This window comes from Haliaeetus leucocephalus, unplaced genomic scaffold (genome assembly GCF_000737465.1).
Source record: "Haliaeetus leucocephalus isolate CR32 unplaced genomic scaffold, Haliaeetus_leucocephalus-4.0 Scaffold848, whole genome shotgun sequence".
Lineage (NCBI taxonomy): Eukaryota > Metazoa > Chordata > Aves > Accipitriformes > Accipitridae > Haliaeetus > Haliaeetus leucocephalus.
This window is the reverse complement of record NW_010973284.1, coordinates 1,208,671-1,230,762: the sequence shown is the minus strand read 5'-3', so window position 1 is coordinate 1,230,762 and position 22,092 is coordinate 1,208,671. Positions and strand designations below refer to the sequence as shown.

Below are 22,092 nucleotides of genomic sequence, written 5' to 3'. Positions count from 1 at the left end.
CTAGTTTTCAGTGAACTGAGGATGACAAAATGGCTAGTCTGATGTAGTGAAGTGACTGCATGCCTGGGGATCAGGAACAACTGAATTCCCAGCTCAGCACTGCCGTGGACTCTCTCTAGGGCTTTTATTCTCTCTTTCAGTCGTGGAAACGGCTATTGGAGAGATTTTCTTTTTGTAAGTAGGATTATTTTAAACTTTTGTAGGAAAACTTTTCAGTCTTTTTGTCTGCAAAGTGGGGATATTTGTGATTCTAGCTTTCAGAGATTCATTGAATATTAAAAGTCAAATCCTGCTCTGCTCCAGCAGTTTAACTCTGGAGAAAGGCAAGGAGGGTGTAGCACAAACTGGTTAATAATTGTGGTACAGTGCTGTCTTACTGCTGTCAGTAAATGGATGTCAGACATCCACCAGGCAATGTTTGTGTTTGATGTGGTAGTCCTGGAGAATTAATAACTGCAGCGTAAAGGTACACATGAAATGTGCTGTGTAAAGCAGAAGAATGCTGTGTCATTTTCTACAGACAACTGATGTCTCTCGAGCATGTGGTATTGTGATTTGATAATTCAAAGTTGGTAGCACACCACTTTAATTGTAGATTAGCTAATTCTTTTTAAAGAAGTTGGTAAATTCTCCCATTTCAAGTAAGCAAGACAACATTCATTATTACAGCTGATTACAAATGTGTGCCAAATTCATTGCTCAAACAATTTCTGTAGAGGGAGAGGCATTTATCTAAAAAATAAAAATGTTTAATGCCCAAACCAAATGCTTTTTAGTTTTAATGTATTCTTGCTGCTTTGAGCTGCAAGTACCTTAACAGCACTGCAGGAAATGAAAGGCACATTGTTCTTTGTAACATTAAAAAAAAAGAAAAAAGAAAAACAATGATGTACCGTAACTCACAGAACTCGTTTTTCAACCCTGCAGTAATTACACTGGACTTGTAAATATCATCTGTGAATTCTTTGCTTAAGTAGGGCTGGACTTGCGTATTAAACCTTAAAAAAATGTGTAAGTATATGCTTACTTTTCCATGCCTAAAAACATAAAGGAAGAAATTCTGGTCCTCAAGCTGTGCGGGAAAGAGAAGGCAATAGTGGGAACATATGCAAAGAAAAGTTTCCTTTTCTTCTTCTCTAGGCAAGGCTGGTCATGGCAGGCGTAATGCAGCTTTGGCTGCAAGGAAGGAGGGGATTATGCGCAACCTGGTAAAATGCAAAAGCAGCTTGTGGAAAGACCTCTCTGCCTTAACTAACAGGCTGCAGAGTCCAGCTCCCTTTTGTATGCTTTCTGTCTGGTCCCCAAACCTGGCATTCTTGTTCCATGCAGTGGGGTAGCTTCAGCCAGTGGAAGTGGTGCCCGCCTGGCCCGAGGGTTAGGCACTCTTCTCGAATGCGGAGTTCACTGTGCAAGCTGAGAGGGGCAGAAAATGTAGTTGTTCTTTGTGGTTATCCCCACCACTCAACTACGTTGTAAGTTAAATGGTAGCTGAGAGACCTCCGATCCCTTCAACAGCCAAATTTTTAACTAGTAGGCATGTACTGCCTTCCGAGGCCATCCCTTCTTCTCAGGCCACAGCTAACCTCCCATCTCCACTAGTTCAGGTGGAGTCCAGCTGCCTTGTGGGTCTCTGTTGTGACTGAACTTGATGCCAACCAGCTTTACACTTACTCACCAAGGAGGTGCTGCAGCACTTGAGGTGTCTGGAGGATCAGCTGTCCTTGGATAGGCCCCTTAATTCCCTCCTGAGGAGTGCACAGGCATGAGCAGTTCTCTGAACACACAATGCTGAAACTGGTACTGTTAGAAAGGACACCGTCTCAAATGACTGACATTCCTGAAACACCTCATTTGCAGCAGATAACCAAGCCTTGCAGAGAAAGTTTTCTATCAGTTACAGCTGCAAACAGGGCAATGCAGTAACAGCAGCTTTTATTAGTGTTCTTGTTCATGGGATCATTTGCATCAGAATCTTATAAATGCAAGAAGACTCTCCTCTCTTGTTTACAGAGCAACACTGAGGAGTTATCACAGCCTGAGGGACTAATCTAAAATTAACTTTGCTTCAGAAAAAGCTTTAAAAAAAAAGCCCTTAGCATTTTCAATAAGGAATCTCATAGCTGGCGCTGAAGTCAAAGCTCCTGGTGATGTCAGCTTGTTTGCACCTTTGTAACTCGCCAGGACCAAATTCTGAATGGATTTGCACCCTTATGGATCATGTTGTCTGCCGGGAACAGCAATGGGCAACTTTGTCCGGGCTTGAAAGCTCTGACAGAGCAGGGGAGCCCTTGTGGGGCTGGTTTCTTCTGCCTTCCTCCGGGCTGGACAGAATCGGCTGTTGACCCTAACAGGACCCATCAGCTGACGAAGGTCTGATGAGGTCCAACCTGTGTTTCATCACCCCCTGAGGGAGAGTGCATGTAGGCAGTTCTGAGAGCCAGCGTTTCCCAAGGAAACAAAAGCAGATATGTCTGGTTATAAATTTAACTTGTGTGTGATTTAGTCTTGCATTTTTTTCATCTTATTTCATTACAGATAGATTCCAACAAGAACTAGAAATACAGTATTTTAATCATAATAGTCTAGAACTGAAACTTTGCAGCATCCAGCTGTATTTCCCAGCCAGTTTCATGATTGTCATGAAGAAGCATCTGAATAATTAGGAAAGAAAACACCGTTTTTTCCTATATTACCATATTTTCATTGAGATTCGCGCTCAAAGTCAAAAGATTTTGTGGTCCAGATTGTGAGGCACGGTTACAACATTTCCAGGATTTAGCAGGTCCTCTGCTAGGCTCAGGATTTAGCCTGCTTATCAGTAGCTGGCACTCTCTTGAGGGGACCCTGTGATGGCAACAGCGAAGGGTGTTGACTGTCAATTGGGCAAGATACGCAGTCGTCAATCAGGGTCAGTTCTGCAGCCTCTGCTCTGGCCGAGTGGAGAGCCTTTCTCATCAGTGACCTGCAGCGTTTGAGACTTGAGGATTGACAGAGGACTTCAGTTTTCACTGCTGCTAACCATTAACCTTCACAAGCAAAGCATTCCCACAAAAAATTCATCCAAGGCGAGTATGACAGGAAATATTCAAAGCATGAAATGAATGCTTATAGCATGACAAAGCAGTGCTTGAAAGACATGAAACGTTCATTACGCTTGGAGTGGCTGAATGCTGCAAAGGAAAGGAGAAATAAAAATGTGGCTAGAGTATATATTTTTATTTCTCCATATGTGTGTACAGGAAAAAGGCAATGAACCTTCCCAGTGGATAAGGTGCATAAATACAGCTGCGATTATTCTAAGTCATTTCAAAATATATTTTTATTCTGTTGCTCCGTTCCATTCCTTTCCACATACATTTATCTGCAAGATAACAGCAAGGGCCATCTAGAGGGCAGCTTGGAAATGGGCTGGCCAGGAGCCCCCTCCTAGGAAGCTCCCGTGCCTCAGTGAGGTGAGTTTCCCTCCCTCGATCTGCAGGGCCAAGGCTTTTCTTTTTTGCCCCGCAGCAGTGTCAGGTTGCTGTCCCCTCCTCTGCTGCAGCACGGGGCTGGGGGCAGGCAGCCATGGCAGGGTACTGACCCCATGCCGGCCCCTTCTACCCATGTCCCACCTTTGCATGTTGAGAGGTGCCTCGGTGCTAACTTTAGCCAGTCCTCCTGGGGTCCTGGGAAGGACTGCTGGAGCTGTGAGCAATCTCCAATTTTCGCTACAACCGTTTTTTCTTCGTATGTCTTCTTGAGAGACTTGCTGTTTAATTAACAGCTGAGAGTTGAGTTGCATCAGAGTAATTGCTACTGCCTGAGCAGACCACAGGCTGAAGGATGCTTTTGAATACCATGCTTGCCCACCAAGAAGCTGGGCACTTAGGGAAAGATGTTTATTTGTGGTGTGGGCATCGTTTTAATTTTCTGTCCAGTAGAGAGGGGAGTTTATTAGTGGGAAGAGAATGCGATGCCAAGGCCTAACTTGCAAAACAAAACCCCAAACCTATCTATTTGTCTTTCGATGTAAGAATTTCCTAATGCCTGTAATGTAAGACAAAGGGAAAATTTTACTTGCAGGAAAATTGCCTTCCACAATAACCAAGAAAAAAAATACAAAACGCCCACACCAGAGCTGCATGATCCAAAATGTGAACTTTTTACGCCTCCCCAACCTTCTAGGTTAGGCTTCCAACCAAGTGATCTTTTATTATCAACATGATATACCCTTGACATAATTTGGCGCAGTAAAGCTTCTTCTGCTGAACTCGTGATTTCATTTACTAGATCTGATGAAAGTTCTGTGAACCACGGTAAAATGTGATAATTAGTAGTTTAATTCTTTTAGGGTGTGCGTATTAATTGAAAAGACTTGAACTATAAATACAGGGCCTGTGGATAAAAGCACACTCTGAAATCAGTCGCTTATCCGAAGTATTCATTACTTCACATCTATTTAGGTAGTGTCTCTTTGCAGCAGTGCCAGTCGGCTGTTGAAGTGAGTGGGAGCCTTCCACTCAGAGATCGCAACAGCAAAATCCAGCCTGACTCGCCGCTGCTCTCATGTGATCGGAAGCACTCCCCGGCCAGAATTTTGCCCTCTGTGGTCAAACCACTGGAAGTTAAAAATGTGTGCCGGGAGCTGTGCTCTGCAGATGAGCTGGTGAAGCGCTGGCTCTCTCCCTGCGCAAGCTGCGGGAGACAGAAGGGGCTGAAGGCAGCGTTTGCCGGCTGGCCGCAGCGTCCTTCTCTCCCGCTTGAGGTGGAGGCGGCGGCGTGTTGGCGGGTGGCAGACTGCCTGTCTCCGGCAGCCGAGGGGGAACGTCTTTCTGATGCTCAACAAGTCCACCCAGAGCATCAGAGGTCCCCCACGATTCGAGTCGCAGCCAGCCTGGACCTTCGTAACAAACCGTATTTTTCCTCCTACGTACTCGCTTACCCTTCACCGTATTTGGGACCGTCGGCACCTAAACCTCTGCTGCTTCGGGCAGAGCTCGGTTCATTCGGCCGTGAATGTCAGTGTAGCACGGGGCCACTGCTGAGAGCTGCGATAAGGGATCGTGCTTTCTCACTCGCGCTCATGTGTTCTTTTGTTCTGACTTCCTGACCAACGCAGGAGGTATTCTGTTGACTCTAGGCCTTTCCAAATATACATATATACCCTACGAAAATGTATGTTGTTAGTTCACACCTTCCTCTGGTTTCTGTGTGTGGTATTGTGCCTGGATGAATCATACCTGGTTTTACAGGTACAAGGTGATTTTCATTCAAATGTATTCCAACCTTCATACTCATATTCGGCTTGTACATTCAGAAGAAATCTATATATCTGTGTATGCTGCAGATTCATGGGTTAATCAGGTGCTTTCCAAGTAGCCTTAATTTTGTAAATCTGAAGTTGCGTACATAAGCAAAGAGAGGCACATGAAGAACAAGGCACAGCTCCTGAAAGCTGTATGCTGGACCATTGCTGTTGTCAAGGGAGGGCACTTCGGGGAGACCAGGCTCCCAGAAAAAGCCTCATCACTTCTGTAGCTAATCAGATACTATTTTTTAATTGCAAATACTACTTTTTAATTGCAAAAGTTGCTAGATAGGAAATGGAAAGAAAGTTTAGGGTGACTCTCACAGAGCTGCGAGAATAAAATCCCCTCTGAAGCCTGGCCCTAGTGTGACTGAAATGGAAAAATACTAGATCTGTTTCTTGGAAAGTGAGAAGGAGACTATTTGCAATGGTTCACAAATATTTTCCCAGGAGCAACTTAGTGAGCATGGCAAAAGGGGGCAGGAGGAAGGTGAGGCGAGCGAGCCACACTTGTAAACATACTCTTTTAACTCTGCTATTGTTATTTTGCACACAAAAGGCGCCGCAAGTTGTTTACAGCAGTTCATGCTATTCGTTTCTGCTCCTTTTTCTCCCGTCAGTGCCGTATCTTCAGCTATACAACTTTTTTTCTGGGTTGTGATAGTGTCCAGATAGATTTTGGTGGTGGGGTGGTAGAAAGGTGCCAGTTGATTAAATGTGCTGCTTACTATGTGCATTTCATGTCTGCTGTCTTAACATTTTTTTGTTAACCACTGTTGCAACTGAAGAAAATGCTGAAGTTTGACAGTGGGGAGTTACTGCCGAGTTATGTGCTGTAAACTATATCATCCCTCTGCCTTCTCCCTTTCTCCCCCTCCTGCTGAAACCAAATGATTTATAAAATGCCTTCACATTCTTGAGTGAGTTCACACTATCACCTCCAGGCACTGCACTGAGGAGTCTTAGGAGTGGATGGGAAACACTGATCTGATAGCTGGTATTTTTCTCTGAAAGGGGGGGGGTGAGGGCAAAAAAGAGCTGATTAAATTTAAAGGAGAAAAGTTTCCTGCTGTGCCCCAGAGTAAATCTGTAGTCGGTGAAGCACTTACTAGTAAACAAGAGATGTATGTGGTTATAGTGGGTTTTTATTATTACACGCTGCCATTGTTTTCCATTTTCATAAGATTCAATTAATGTAATCATTTTAGAGTGTCTCTAATCATTACCTCCCACCCTCCCTCACTCGTACTTGAAGCAAGGGGATCCGCTGCAAGCCACACTCTCGGATGAGGAGCCGGCACCTCGCTCCTGTCACTGGCAAAAGGAGGCACAAGAAAATGATAGGGCTGCTACCGGGGATTCGGATAGGTTTCTTCTCTCTCTCTGGCCTTTGCAGAACACATGGCTGGCACCCCAACCCCTGGCTGCGGTGTGCCGTCCCGTGGGCTCACTGCCACGTCACCCCCCAGCAGTCCCCCCCTGCCCCAGTCCACTGGAGCACTGGGTGGCAGAGGGAGAAGCGGTGCTTTTGGTGGTGCAGTGAGCCAGGGTACGGGCCAGCAGTTTCCTACTAGTCAGGCACAGGGATGTCAAGACCATCTTTCAGACCGCGGTGGGCTAACCCTTTGCTGGCATTTCTTCTCCTACGATCATAAAGGAGGAATACTTATGTAGCTTGTAACACTCACTCACAGAGAATCCAGACCTCTGTCCCTGTTATTTTTCTACTTCAGTTCCTTACTCTTAAAATCTTATCTGTAACAGAAGGCTCTTTGACAGCTGCATCCCCATCTGAAAACCTGCTGGTGTTTGGGAGGGTGTCCCCACCTGACCAGCTTTGCAGTGCAGACCACCTGCAATTTTCCCACATGTTATATCTCAAAGTCCTTAAAAATCAGGGAATTCGCTTTCAGGAAGTTTCCAATAGCAGAATGCAGCGAGCTAGCTGTGTCCCCCACGCCATACAGAGGGGAGCCAATTTTATCGTACAGCAGAGCATGCCATAGCTTGAGCTGCAGGAGGAAGGGAAGAGGTGGGAAGCAGGAGAGGATGGACAGCAGCTTGATGGACTGAGGTGGCTGTGGTTTTGAGGCAGGAGGGGAACCCCACAGATTTTTGTGAGGGAAGGCTCAGAGCAGTGGTATGGTAGTGGCCCACAGCTCAATTTAAAGCAATAATAAAAGGGGCTGGAAAGGATATGACGACCTGAGCAAACAGCTGAGGAATGAGGCAGCCCAGTATTAGTGAATCCAGATTTCTGTCTGGCATGGCCATGAAGGATGCATTTGCAGTAGTACTGGGAGCCGTCCACTGTTAGAAGGAGAAAGAAGTAAAGATCATCCCGTGTACAATATAAATGTAAGTTGTTATTACTACTATTGCTATGTCAGCCGTAAACTGTTCCCACGAGAACGGAGATGCAACATCATTGAAAAAGAATGTCTTACTGTGAAATGGGCAGCAGAAACACTGTGGCATTATCTGCCGGGTAATGAATTTACCTTGGAGACAGATCATTATTCCCTCCTGCAAATGAACCAGATGAAGGACAGGAACACAAGGATAACTCAGCAATACTTGTATTTTACAGTCTTCTGAATTTAAAAAAACAAACAAACAAGCAAAAAAAGTAGCTGGATATAAATGTAAGGATAGAGAAGCATGGCATGTCAAGAGAGATTGCCTGTGGCAAGATATGGAGAGGAAAGCAAGTTTTCTTTCAGCTCTATGCTAACATGGTAAATGGACTAAGGCTTGGATTTCATCCCACCTAACACTAGGCATTAAAATGAGGCACCAGCTATGAACCTAAAATCCTCACTCTCCCTCTGTAATCAGTGGAGGTACTGGGTCTTCTGGGAATTCATCTCTCTCTGTTGAACCTCAAGGAGGTTTAAAACCAGTATGTTTCAGGTTAATGCTGCAGCTGGTCTGGACCTGAGATTCTGCTGCTAGAGGAAGTCACCCACCCTCCTCCTGCTCATCCTGAAAAGCCAGAGTAGGCAAAGAAAGACTTTGCTGCAAGAGCAAAGGTGGATCTAGCAGGGCATGTTGACTTGGTTGAATGATTTTTTCAGGGTAGAAGAGTGGACAGTGTATCTACTGCCCACGTGTACTTTCTTCCCTTTCTATTTTTCTCCCGACTTCTACAAAATGGGGGTTTCTTAGATAAATTATCATTTTACAGAAGTGTTTATGTTCTCTGTGGAAGAATGTGTCTAGGGATGGGCATACTGGCAACAAGAACTTCCTCCTCAACTCTTCCAGTGAAGTTTTGTTCTAAACTGCCCAAATGAAGCCGTTATTCAAAAGTAAAAATGTTCTGTTCCATTTCTTGTTTTCATTCTTTTATGCGTCTAGGGACTGAACTGCTGTGAAAAGAGCGCATTCTCACAGGATGTCTTGCCTAATTTTGCAGACAAGAGAGGTTCAGCTATTCCTATTATGATGAGATAAGAATCTGAAATGTTGGGATCACATCCATCCTGAGTTGAACTCTGAGTCTTCCAAAATCCATCCATCATTATTTTCTCCTTTCTTTCTGTATTTCAGTAATGCAAGCAAAGAAGGAACAGAGAAGAAATGGATGTTTATGCGTTATAAACCATAATGGATAGGTTTCCTTTTTACCTGAGTTGCTTTAGTTTAATGTAAAGGGGCCTGTGAGTGGAATTCCTTTTCCATTTTCATTCTTTCTGCCTGCTTGACTGCTGCTCATCAGCGAAAGATCTGCCTTTCATGTAAAGTCAGTCACAGTACGAAGTCTCATAGTTTACAATGCAGAGTACTGTTAGAACAAGCCTGATGGCTGTCACGGGTCAGGTGAGCCAGGCTGCTAAGCATGGTCCAAATTTGAAGTTCTAGCCCCTGTGGTATCTTCAGATTGTCCTAAATATATGCAGATAGGGCATTTGACATAGAGACTCTACCCCACAGCCACATTTCTGCGTCTCTGTGTATCGCACTATGCCACACAAGAGTGACTGCTGGGGAGGAGTAAGAGGGTCTAGAGACGCAAGCCTTCTACCACGGGAAGAGGACTGCACAGGCTCAGCTGACCCAACCTCTAGCAACAGATTCATCTCAGGTCCTTACCACTATACCAGGACTATGTTCAGGTTGCTGGAGGCAGCCTCCTGGGGTGAGACATCCCACCGTTGTCATCTCAATTCCTTGAGGCACGTCCCCTGGAACCACCATATCTGCCACACATGGGATAAGCACATGAAATTAGATAAGGACTAAGAAGGTCCCTGTCTGGCCCTTCTGTTTACTTTGTTAATCTTGAATCCCTCACAATACACTCACAATTAGTGAACTCGGAGGCCCTCTTTGGGCTACAGTCTGAGCAGATTACACAGAGAAAATAAATTCGGTCCATGCTCTGGCCTGACCTTGGCCTGAACCTGAGAAAGTGAATGCCCCTATCACACCAACATGTGTCTGTAGAAGTACAGTAAACACAAACAGGGGTCACTGGCCCTCTCTATCGTACAGTCCCAGGCCAGGAGTCTAGAGTTTTGGGCTGTCCGCCCAAGTACTTGTTAATAAATGTCCATTCTTAGTCTGTAAAGGAATGTAGACAGGGCATCCTGCCCTACAAAACACAAACTTAGAATAAAACAGAAAGAGAGTCTCAGTCATCATGCAGAGGTCTGCTGCTGGTCTCCACATCCAGCAGTCTCTACCCACTGGACTTACGTTGCTAGTTTGGGACTTGGGTGGGGGAATTATCCACTAATACACCGTGGGTTCTCCACCGCTGTCTGTAAGCGTAGTTGCCTGCTTAACCCCAAGTGCATCAGTCCTTGGGAAGTCAGCCGATAAGACTGTGGGGCTTCCTCCTCAATACCTGGAGGAGGCAGAGACCTGGCAGAGCCTGGGCTATGAGACAGGAGAGCCTGGATCACCCGGTGGGAGGGTTGTGTTTCTTATAGGGGTGTGCAGGACTTTGCCCGTGCATCTTCACACTCCCAGTGGAGTCAGTCAGAGGCAGATGACGGGGTGAGATGTTCCTTGTGGAGACTCACCGGTGCCTTTGCTAGTCACTCCACCCTTTTGTTCTTCTCTGGACATGTCCTACATAACTCAGGGGAAGTTGGTGCAGACCTTGGTGGCCACCCAGAGATTCTGTGCTCAGTGGAGGCACTTTGTTCACTGCTAGCAGGCAATGAGGACAATCCCTTCAGTCCCCAGCCCTCAGTATGCAGTGCCTCTATGGAGAGGGTGATGCTGCACTGGGTGTCACTTTGCCATCTGGACAGGAGTTGTAAGTTGGACACGTGGTGTTTGCCTACAGTGGCCTAACCTGCATCCATAAGCATCGAGTTTTGTGCTCTAGGTCTTGTGCAAGCTTGACATGTCCCTAGAAAAGCATTACCGTGCTTCCAGACCTGTCCCTTTCTGTCTTCTCTGCAACCAGTATATCAAAGCTTTATTCCAGAGACTTGCCTTGGTACCCTGCTGCCCAAGGTGAGACAGCCCAGGCACTGCTGGAGAAAAGCTCATGAGGTAGTCCCCCATCTTCCATGCAGGGATCTCCAAGGGTGGCCCCGACTGAACTTCATGAGCCTGGTAATGTGGACAGTTAAGGACAGACTGTACGTGTGTTGTCATGCCGTGACTAGTGGAAAGTCTCTTCCCTCCCCAGCCACAAGGATAACTAACATGTAAACCTAGTCAGCCTACTTGGGACTAAAATTTGTCAATGTTAGGAGATTATTGTTCTGTACAAAGAATAGAGGAGTAACAGTCTTCTGGAGAGAAAACTCCAAGCAATACAATGGAAAGGACAATAGGTAAATAGAATAACATGATTTGCATGGGGTTTATTGTGAATTAAAGTTTGCCCACCAGTGGTGTCAGCAGAGGAGGTGTAAGAAGCAACTCTGAAGGGAGAGGAAAACCCGTGGGGAAAGGTGGAGCTGGCTGATCCTTGTGACTTAGCTTCCACACCCAGCACCCTTATTTTCGCGTCACATTTATGCTCTCTAATCTTCAGCAGATATTTCTACAGCTTCCATTATTGTGGTGTCCAGCCACAGACTTTTAAAAGTGTCTCAGTGTGAAAAGAGAGCACCGCTAGGAAGGGAGGATGAGAGGAAATCACTGATGAAGTCACCAGGGTTTGTGTCCGTATCGCCCAGCAAAGCGGAGCAGGAGAGCTGCCCACCCTCACCTGACCCTGGCCCCTCTGGCTCCTCCTGGACACTGGGCTTTTCTAGAGAATCCTGCCATATACTCTGAATACATGGATTATTCCTATAACTATAAACTAATGTGCAAATAAAACAAAAAAAACAACACCTCTTTTTATAGCCCCCTAATTCTGTGTCCACGGGGCTTCAGACTCCCTTGGTTCAGCTCCGAGCATGTCTGCAGAGTAACCTTGGAGGGTACACTTAGCTACGACCAGCTGAGGGAGGGTTTATTGATCCTAAAATAATTACAGCATTGCTGAGTCTAGTTGTATAATTTCTTGGCAATATACTAATTAAAACTAGATATTTACACACAACGCTTATTTAAACTTAAGACTTATTTAAAAGAACCTGCATACTTATAATAACTATATATCATGGCTTTATTGAGGACTGTGTTTTTCATGCAGATTGAATTCTCGAGCGCTGTTATTAACATAAATGAGCCCACGGCTTTATGTTCAGGACTGAATACTTCCAGGGCATCTGAATCATCCTGGTGTTTCATTTCACTATCTAAAATTATTTTTAAAATACTACATTTTTTTAACTTGCTGTATTATGGCAATTAGAAATCTCTCTGTGTTTACTAGGAACAGAGAGTCCAGCAGAGCTGAGTGTTTAACGTGATGAATAGCGTTAGGAGCTCAAAGAAAAGTCAGATGCGTGTCGACACTTATCAAAGCTGTTCTGCTGCTCAGAATGACTGTTCGTGATACTTGTTTCACGATAAACTTCCTCAGAACATGATGTTACTGGAAAAAAAATGATCCACTCTGAGAAATACGCAGGTGACACAGTTGAGTCAGCAGCTTGCAACAGTGACACAGGCTTACGTTTATAAAAATCCCCACTGAACTTTTGTCTTCTGCGTGCGTATATCATAGCCTTAAAATCTGTCGCCACAAAAGTGTCCCGTTTCTTGTGTTCACTTGGTAGCTGTTTAAACTAACAAAAATCTTCCCACCACCCTGATGAAGAGGTAGATTCCTGGGCTTAAAAGTCTTAATAGTCACAAAACTTTCCTCTTTCATAAGTAATTTACTGTATAAATATTAGTATCTCCAGTGACCACTGATACTTCTGGGGAAATGATAAACATGGAAAAATAACAGACCACTGTGGAAACCAAAAAATCCTGCCTTCCGTATGAGAGGGTTTAATTATTGAAGTTGCAAGCATTTCCCCATGCACAAGCATCTCGGCATTCATAGGTGGAAAGTACCTCATGCTGTGTTTGAAATATCAACTGGATTTAAAAGAAGGCTTTGTGCTTCACCATGGACCTTTCTTAGCCTCCTGCAGATGGTTCCTTTTGCTGAAAAGAGACATGACTTGTGAGACGGGGAGACCTCCGTGCCGTTTTTTCGTGCTGCTCTAATCCTGCTTTACACCCATAAAGGACTTCAGTCCTTAAGCCCTTACCCTCTTTCTCCTAAATATTAAAATTATTTTCCTGAGTGTCATACCGTATTAAAGCAGAATGAAAATGGGTTTAACAATTGCTGGCATGGGGCTTCTGTACAGCATGTGTGTCACAAATCATGTCACTTTTCAGCAATAGGGCTGCTGCCAGCGGGAGGCTCAGAAATGCTCATGTTAATCAAAAATTTTAATTTCAAATCAAATTGACAGTTTACACATGGTGAGAAATGCTTCTCACCATGTGATATTTCAGTATGCTACACTGGGCAAAATGGGTGCACTTTCCTGTTAAGAATTTTGACTGCAGTATCTGCAAATTTATGGGTTTCAGTGTATTGGGTATGGTGAGTAGTTGATCTAAGGGAGCCCCTTGGAGAATAGGAGACAGAAGGGTTTTCATGCAGCCTGGCACTGGTGAGCCGCTGTTGGCACATGCTGCTGGAGAAATGACAGGTATTCAATAAACATCACTATGGTTAAGAGGAAGATTTAAAGGAGGGAGGGGCTGCAGTGCTATAAACAGGATTTGAAACAAATGTGCTTATTTCAGTCCATGATTAGTCTGAATACCTAAGTATTCCACACCAGTTTTTAAATATCCTTACATTTATTTTCACACTGATGTTCTTCACACAGTATCAACAATAATATTTACGGCATTAATACTGTAGCTAAATTCTAAATTGAAGTGGTGTAAACCCAAGTAAACTCCGTGTGTACCGAGGCATGCTCCATTGGTGTGAAGACCACAACGTGGCTACATGTCACGCTTAGGGCATGCAGCCCCGGCATTGGCTCCTACAAGCCCTTACGTCTGCCAGCAGCTTCCTAGAAGTCAGTGGACAAAATTCAGGAGGCAAAATTTCAGTTGATACTTGAGGAGGAGGAGTAAGAGGAGCAAGGACAGTTGATGGAGCGTGTGTGATCTGTTCCAGACAAACGAGTTGTAGAAAGCGATGTTTTCAGGCTGTACCAGAAATATGATGCTGGCATCAAAAAATGACCAGCTAAAAAGAAATTATCCTTACATTGTTCTCTCTAGGAGGTTTTTCAGCTCTCTTGGGGGGTCCTGAGGTTAATGCGATGCCTAGCTCGTGACATTGGGGCTTTCATTTTAAAAAGCCCTTGCAGGGGGAAAGGAGCAGGGACGGCAGTACCCAACTTCTCGTATCTCCCCCTCCAGTGCCTGTATTTATCATTCGCCTGCAAGCGTGAGAGGGTGGGTGGGTGCCCGTGGCTGGCAGCCCGGGGAGCGCCCTGCAGCAGCACATGCCACCAGCATCCCTGGGAGGCTGAGGGAAACCGGGTGGTTTCTCTGGGCTCATTTGGACACCGACTCATGCTTTGAACTGTGAAGCCGAACTGGCAGTATCACCGCAGACCTTGGAGATCACAGCTGTCATTGCTCTTGTAACCAGGGTTGATATGAAAATATGAAGATAAATAACTCCTTCATATTATTATTTTCAGGGAGGCAGGCTTTTCTTTTTATTACTCTTTTTATTGTTGGATGCCATAAATATTCCAGAATTATTATCCCAAGGTAGATTTCATCTCATTTACTTCGAAAGGCTTTTGAGGAGGCACATTATTTTATAAGCTGCCAAATGAGTATGACCATTTATAATGATTTTTCTTCTTTTCTTTAATATTTGCTTTTTGGATTGAGGACCTGAAACAGAAATATGCTAATTTAAGACATCTGTTGTTTTTCAAGCTATAGGCCCCTGTCGGTATTAATGTATTTATTTATCAAAATGGGTATATGGTAGAAAGGGAGATTCTGAATTTTTATCATTATATCAAAAAACTGTATTTAACTGATTTCTCACGCACGTGAGTACCAAAAAGTACCCTAAAATATTAGGAGTCATCAGAAATTAAAAACCACACCGCACATCTTAGGTCTTGGAATGGTTTCCATTGCACAAGGTCCTTGACATGAACTTGAAGGGCTTTCAGTGTTTCACGAAGACCTTTGTCTTCAAGAGAAAGGAACTATCCTTGTGCCCTCCACTTGGACAAAACCTGACATGATTGATTCCAATCTATGATCAGTTCATTAGCGGTAATAAGTTGCCATTAATTCCACTATCTCTGCACTTAAATACAAAATGAGCTGAATCTCCTAAGAGCTGAAGCTGCTGTGGATCCATGCAGGATCAGACTGTTGGTGACACAGACAGCCTGATACCACCTTTGCTCTTCTCCGTGTTTGTTAATTTGCAACCCAGACTCTGGAGATCAATATGATACATATTGAAATAATAATTAGGCATTGTTATTATTAGATTCTAAAATGCCGTGAGCATGAAAGGCAATGCGCGGTGAGACATTACATGTGTATTTCTGTTCTGATTCACCTCTGGAGAAAGCCCATCGTGGCGGGTCGGGTGGATTCCCTAGTGACGGTGTGAGAGTCCTTTCTCCCAGCCACCTCCCAGCACCTTCAGATGTTGATTCCCGATGCCCACCGAGAATATACAAACTGTATGGAAACGGAGCTGACCTTGAGCACTGCTATCAGAAGCGCACCCACGAAAACTAGCAGCACTTCACAATTTTACCGTCTGCTAGATGCAGGCTTTTTAGCTAAAAACCAAAATGGCAAATCATTTACCAATGGTTTTGCATATTGTGAAGGGTTAACAAAACTTTCATTATCACACTCTATTAAGCCAGGACCAGGAAACAATTTCTAATCAACACTCAGATCTGGGCAGGGATTGTGCAGTCTTTTGTAGGAGGCCTCAGATCTGTGTTCTCTATTCTCACATGCTCACTTCCAGCTGTTGTCATTGAAATCCCACATAATCTCCCCGGGTCAAAGGGCAGTCATCCATGACTGCCGCTGTTAGGAGGTTATGCTGATTTCTGTTGTCAAATATTGGCCCTTTTCTCTTTCAATCACTCCCATTCTACTTTTTTTAACAAGAAAGATCCAGCCTAGAATTGTATTACATGACTTTAAAGTCTTAAAAGTGTTTCTCTATTGTACTAACACGACATGCCCTGGACGGTCTAATCCATCCTGCTATGGGCCACAAAGAAAGTTCTGGTGCTTCTTAAAACCTCAGCCAAAGGCAGGTAGGCGAGCCGGAGAGAATAACAGCGTATGTGACGTGCGGCACAGCAGTTATTTCATAAGAAAATGTGTAATTTGTCCAAGGTGAGCTATTGCTGTGGCATTAAAATTAAATTGGAAATAACAAGCTGAAATAGAAGTGGGAGCATTTGTCAGAGAACAAGAGAGGGTTCTGTATCACCTTTAATGTATAATATCTTCCTTAAGTCTTCCATAAGAAGTCCGTGAATTAAAAATGCGGTCTAGTTTACCATTGAAGGTTTATAATTTACAAATTTGAGGAATGCATTTTGTACAAAGCAATTAAAATGAGGCCATTGTGCCAGCTCTGGAGATCGGTATTTGGGGTCTGTTGGTAAATGCAGATTTCGTTACAGCTATGTGCAATATTCAGGCCTGTGTACGGCTCCCTTGTGCTGTCTTCCATCGGAATAGGAGAGACATTCACTTGGACAGAGTATTGTGGCTGGGATAGATCGTCTCTTCAATCTCCACAATTTTTTTTAGACACAAAGTTAGCGTATGCGGTTTGGCCCCACGGATCTAGCTTTCCATTTCCAGCGTGGGATAGTGACCAAGCATCTCTGGGCAGGAGAGACCTACTGCTGTTGCCCCGGGCAGGGTTGGTCAAGCGCTTGGGCAGTGGTTGGTCTCAGCCCGGGGAGCTCCCCGCGGTCACCCACACTTGCCCTGGAGGTGGACGCTTCCCAGAAGTGAGGTGCACCTTCCTCCCCGTCCGTGCACATGGCACACGGCCGCTGTGCCAGGCTTGCCTGCAGGACCACGTGTCTCTGCAGAGGGATGTGCTTCTGGAAGGGTGTGCAGTCGTGGGCTGCCTCAGCTGGGTCAGCCCAGGCTTAATAAACTCACCTTCCAATTACGCAGAGTGTAAGTGTTACGAAGGTCTTGACTGAAGCGTGCATATTCTGTCCTTTCCGTTTTGCTGGATAACGCAGATTAGGACCAACTCTGTCACTCCCATCCTCCTCAGCCAGTGCAGACGTGGAATAGCTAATCTTTTGGGAGTCCTCGGGGTGATCCGGGTTCCCTCTGATAGCATCCCCTCTCTCAAGGCCTCCATGTGCTGTGTGATATAGACATTAATTTTCTAATCAATATTATTGCTCCACATTGTTTGTGAAACATGGGATTATCTAGATAGAGGATAAAACCAGAAGGAATCAAGTTGCACTTTGAGCAGAGAGGGCTTTTCTTTTAATCGGGCATTTGGTTAAGATAATAGGCTTGAGACCCTAATTGATTATTACTATTTTAAGGTTTTAAGATGACTATGTATAGTGAGATGCTGAACATGAAAAAGGCTTTAGAAATGGCTTCAGTGCCAGCTTCGGGGGACTTGTGTAATTTCAAAACACTGAAAAGGAATCAGTGTCTCCCAAAAAGCTGTTTTCCAAAGCTTAATACATTGTCACTCAGACTGCAGTGGAAGAGAAATAACTGGGTTTGGAATTTTTCACCTTCAAAGGAGTAACTCTTTCCCGGTTTTATTTAAGCTTGGATTTCAGGAAACCAGCTGTATCTCTGTTTAGAAAATACCTTGTATATTTATGATGCAATCTAACTATTTTATAATAAAAATAATACTGTTGGATTACACAAGGAAGCCTGCTAATTAAATAACAATAATACCTTGAGCACCTTGAAAACATCTTCTGATATTCAATTAAGGAACAACAACCCGATGAACTTTAACCTATAGACCATATTCAGACTTTCTACATAAAAGTAATTGCATCAGTCATGATTTTCTCAAGCTACAACACAAGCTCTTGATTGGTAGCTCAACGTCTGAGACTCCTTTTTACAGCATTAATTGGGAAAGCAGACAATACTCTCCCTGTAAACTAGATTTTAGGACGAAGGTTAGTTGCCTTTGTACACGTTTACTCATTGAAATAGGAATGTTTGCTTAATAATTCAAAACAAATAGCATTAGACAACAAGTCCTAATCCTGATTTCTCCTCTGCCAGTGTAAATTAGGAGAAAATTAGGTGAAACTCTGTTTGATCAGTGTAGAAAGACTTGTTTAAAACTTCTTTGAGATCAGAATTAGGCTCCAGCATTCAAGCCTTTTCTTCTGGCTTCTTTACTGGGATCTAAAAGAAGAATATGTAAATGGCATTATGAATTTTCTCCCCAATTAAAGCAGTCATCAAGTTATGGAAAGATGTTTTTCATGTGGTACTTGGTTACGGTAGTGTTGCATCGCATTTGTATGCTATACCAAATGTGTGATTGGGTAATGGCATATTATTTATTAGTTAGTATCCTGATCTGCTTTATTCAATTTGGTCTGATTAGCCTGGGGTTTTTTTCCCCCTGGGGGAAAAACCATCATCCTCATGAGCCAAAGTGAGGTCTTGTGTAATGAGCTAACTCCTAGCTGAACCTAGACTTGGGTTGAAGAAATGATTCAACAATATATTTAAATGCCTGCTTAACTTTGTCAGCCCATCTTTATTTGGCAGGGCAAATAAGCATGTGCTTTAGTCAAGCATGTGATTAAAATTAAGCACGTGCTCCAACTGCTTTGCTGAGTCAGGACCTGCCTTGGCTAGCCAGGTGTCTTAATTTATACCCAGAATTTCAGTGAATGAGCTCTGTTAGTTTTTTATAAAGTGAGTAAAAATTCTCTCATCCTCATTTTGAACACCTGCTTTACTACCAAAATGTGACTGTCGCACAAAGCTGTGGAGATAACCCAATCATATACAGCAGTTTTAGTGTCCTGTCTTTGGGATATTTAGCAAAAGGATCACAGTGCACGTATTTCAGTAAAGTGCCGTATGAAAAGTAAATCTTGCAAGCTTTCAAGATGTTTAATCATCTTTTCAGTAAAGGAGCTTGTTAATGCCAACATCTGCATATGTAATTGCTTGACTTTACCTATTTTTTTTCTCATTCAGAATTAAGTGGAACAGCCAAATTGATATATTTTTGCATTTTGACCCCTGTTAATAGGCACAAAATGTTTACTTCACGTATTTTGTCAATCCTGGTATTTCCCAGTCGCTCTTCTTTTACATGTCTAGCTTCTTTGTCCTATTTCTCTCATTTTCTTGTTGCATGGTTATCACAGCTCAGCAAAAGCTACAGTCTTAGGCCTGGATTTTACAATCTGAACCATGCAGGCAAACCTTTAAACTTTCACAGAGTTCTACTGAACTGCAAATTCACAGACCAACCATGCATCGAAATGAGTTCAAGATACAACTCTAAGCCAAGGGCATTGCTTTTATGGGTATCAAGATATTATTAATGATTGGCGAGACGAGCCCCTGATTTCCTAATGTTTATAAGTAAATAACAAATTGGAGAATTGTGAAATTCACCTTTCATTTGTGAAATGTTTATTTTCAGTCTTGAAGGATGAAAATCTAATCACTCTCATTGACGTGCTGTTGTTTAATGATTACTATTACATGTACACGCATAAGAAATGTTCCTACAGAAGTAAGTGGACATTTCAAGTATACCCAGCAAAATAAGAATAAAGAAATTAGCACTTATTAGCACTTAAAGAAATAACTTATTCAACTATTCTCATGCCCTGCGGGACCCTGAAAGCTAGAATGTATTTAAAACCATTCTACGGCATTTTCTTTTCTGGTTTTATCTGTGTTTGCTAGGCTAAGGTAACATGGTTAGCCGTGCGACAATCATGTTTTTATTGGATGATTACAAAGGCCTGTAGACTTTCCCTTAAAAAATCAACCCGATATCCTACCATAGCTGTGATTTGTTTTTTACTTCAATATTTAAATTTCACCTTCACTCTTAGTGCGATAGGAACCTGCCTGAGAAATGCAGGTGGAAGTGGACACCAGAGCAGAGCCAGTATGGTGCACTGTGAAAAAACAACACGTGACAGATGTTCATAGCATTGCTGAATGCACTTCTGGAAGTTGCTCAGATACTGCCATGATGAGCACAGTATGAGAAGTTATATAGCATAGACTGGCTTCCCTACGAAGGGCTCTGCGGAGTAGTAAGCGTCCTGGCCCTGATCCAGCAAGGCACTTAAGCATATGCTTAATTTTAGGCACATGAGTGGTTTCAGTGAAGACCTAAGAGAATTATTTTTAATTCACAGATCATTTAATTCAATAGGCAGGTCTGCTGCAGCATATGAAAAGTAGATCTTCATATTAAAAATACTTGGGAAATTGTCAATGAACAAACGTTGTGTATGGCCAGCAACCATTTCTAAAAAGCAGAATGATGTAGTCATCACCTTTATTATGGTAAAATACAAAGCAGATCAGGCAAAAGCATTTACAATTATCTGAGAGCTATTTCTAAGTTGAAAATAAGGAAAAATAAAAGCTTGTAAGAACATTTTTTCATTTGAAGTAGAGAAAAATTTATTCTCTTGATGTAAATAAAAACCTTGTTTGCAGATTGAGGAATTTGTTTGTGTTGAATTTCAGCATCAATTTCAATATTTTATAGTACATTTATCTACAGCTGGAGTATGACAGATTTGTGTATATTTATATGTTTGTGTACATAATACATATGTATACACACATACACAAGGATGCCCAAAGATATACATATACACAGTTTGAAAACTCATCATTATTGCTGAAGTATAAAAACATGCCTGATGTAGAAACTTGTCTCAAGTCTGTTAGCTTAGCAACTGCGTTCATCTGGCATTGTAGGAGCCTCACAGAAGCAGGGAAGTTCTTCTGTGCAGGAGCAGAATTCGCTGAGATCTTGGCTGGAGATGAATGGCTGACCTCCCTCCAGATCTCTCCCAAACCTTTCCCTGACACCTTCCCTGACATGTCACCCTCTGTAGTCCTGCACACAAGATGTATTTCTTTTACTTCCCATTCTGCAGGTGGAAATGGCCATGGGATATGTTGGGGTTTTTATAACAACCCCAAAAGAAAGCCAGGAGAACAAATATGCAGCTTGCATTAGTCCTATTGCTCTGGTCATTAGAGGAAGGTGCACAGGTACTGCCGGGATGAGTGTGGGGTACAGTGCCATATACCGAACGTAGGGAAATTGTACTGAATCTGACAAACAATTAACAACGGAGCAGATGGTGCCCCTGCAAAACATTCAATAATATACGTGTGCGTGCGTTGGAATCAGTGACTCTAAGTAGGACAACCTAAAAAGGTATGCCACTTATCCTGTGGACAAGTAGGACTTTACAGTTCTTTTAATAATCTCTTTATCCTGAGATTTCTCCTTTGACCCTGATTTCAAAAGCAGGATGTCAGTCTGGCCGACTAACTGCAGACCTCTAATTGAAGTCCAGTTATGTCCCGCGTGAACTGCTGTATCCCACTCCACACACTTACACTGGGTTGCAGCCCGAAAGCTGCTCCTTTTGTAATTGATCATACCCGTGAAAATTAAATGAACATTTGGTGGTAGGCATGTTTTCAGAGAAGAAGGAAAATACTGTTATGTAAAGTGCAATAACATTTTGATACCAAGTGTAGAGGCATTCCTTGCACAAGGGAGGCCAGCGTGGAAGCGTATGCCTTGGTTCCTAAAGACAGTCTAAAGCTCAAAGTTAATACTTTTCTTATGCAGAAATTTATTTTTCTTTTCAAAAGCTAGTTTTAAATGTTAGAATTCTTTTTTTTTTTTTTGTGGGAAAGACATTCATTTAATTTTTTTTAACCAGCTGCTATTTTAAGATTTCCCTAATGTAACCTTAGAAAAATGAAGAGTACATCTTTAAATCTTGTTTTGTTTGAATGAATGGGTAGATAATCCTGATCAGATGTTTCTTTAGAGAATAATGTTTAAAACGATTATGGAACTTAGCTGTCCTGTCTGTTTCCTAGGTACAGTATTTTCATTTCAATTGTGAAGTCATTAGGGGTCATCCAAGGTAACCGTTTATTAAAATAGTCCTCTTTTGTTTCAGATTTCCTGTTGAGATGCTTTAACATGTAAAAATCTCCCTGCTGATGTGTCATGTTAGCTTTCCTAACCTCTAGATAGAAACCACAAAGCAGCCTACATAGCTGTATGACTAGTTACCCACCTACATAAACAATAATTACTGCTAAGTGGGAAATTAGATGTCACATTTTAAGTC

General features: G+C 43.0%; 1 protein-coding gene across 7 annotated transcripts in view; it reads left to right on the top strand.

Moving 5' to 3' along the window:
• NFIA (nuclear factor I/A) overlaps positions 1 to 22,092 on the top strand; it is a 355,589-nt gene that overhangs the window by 244,472 nt on the left and 89,025 nt on the right. The gene's annotated exons all lie outside the window — the stretch shown is intronic.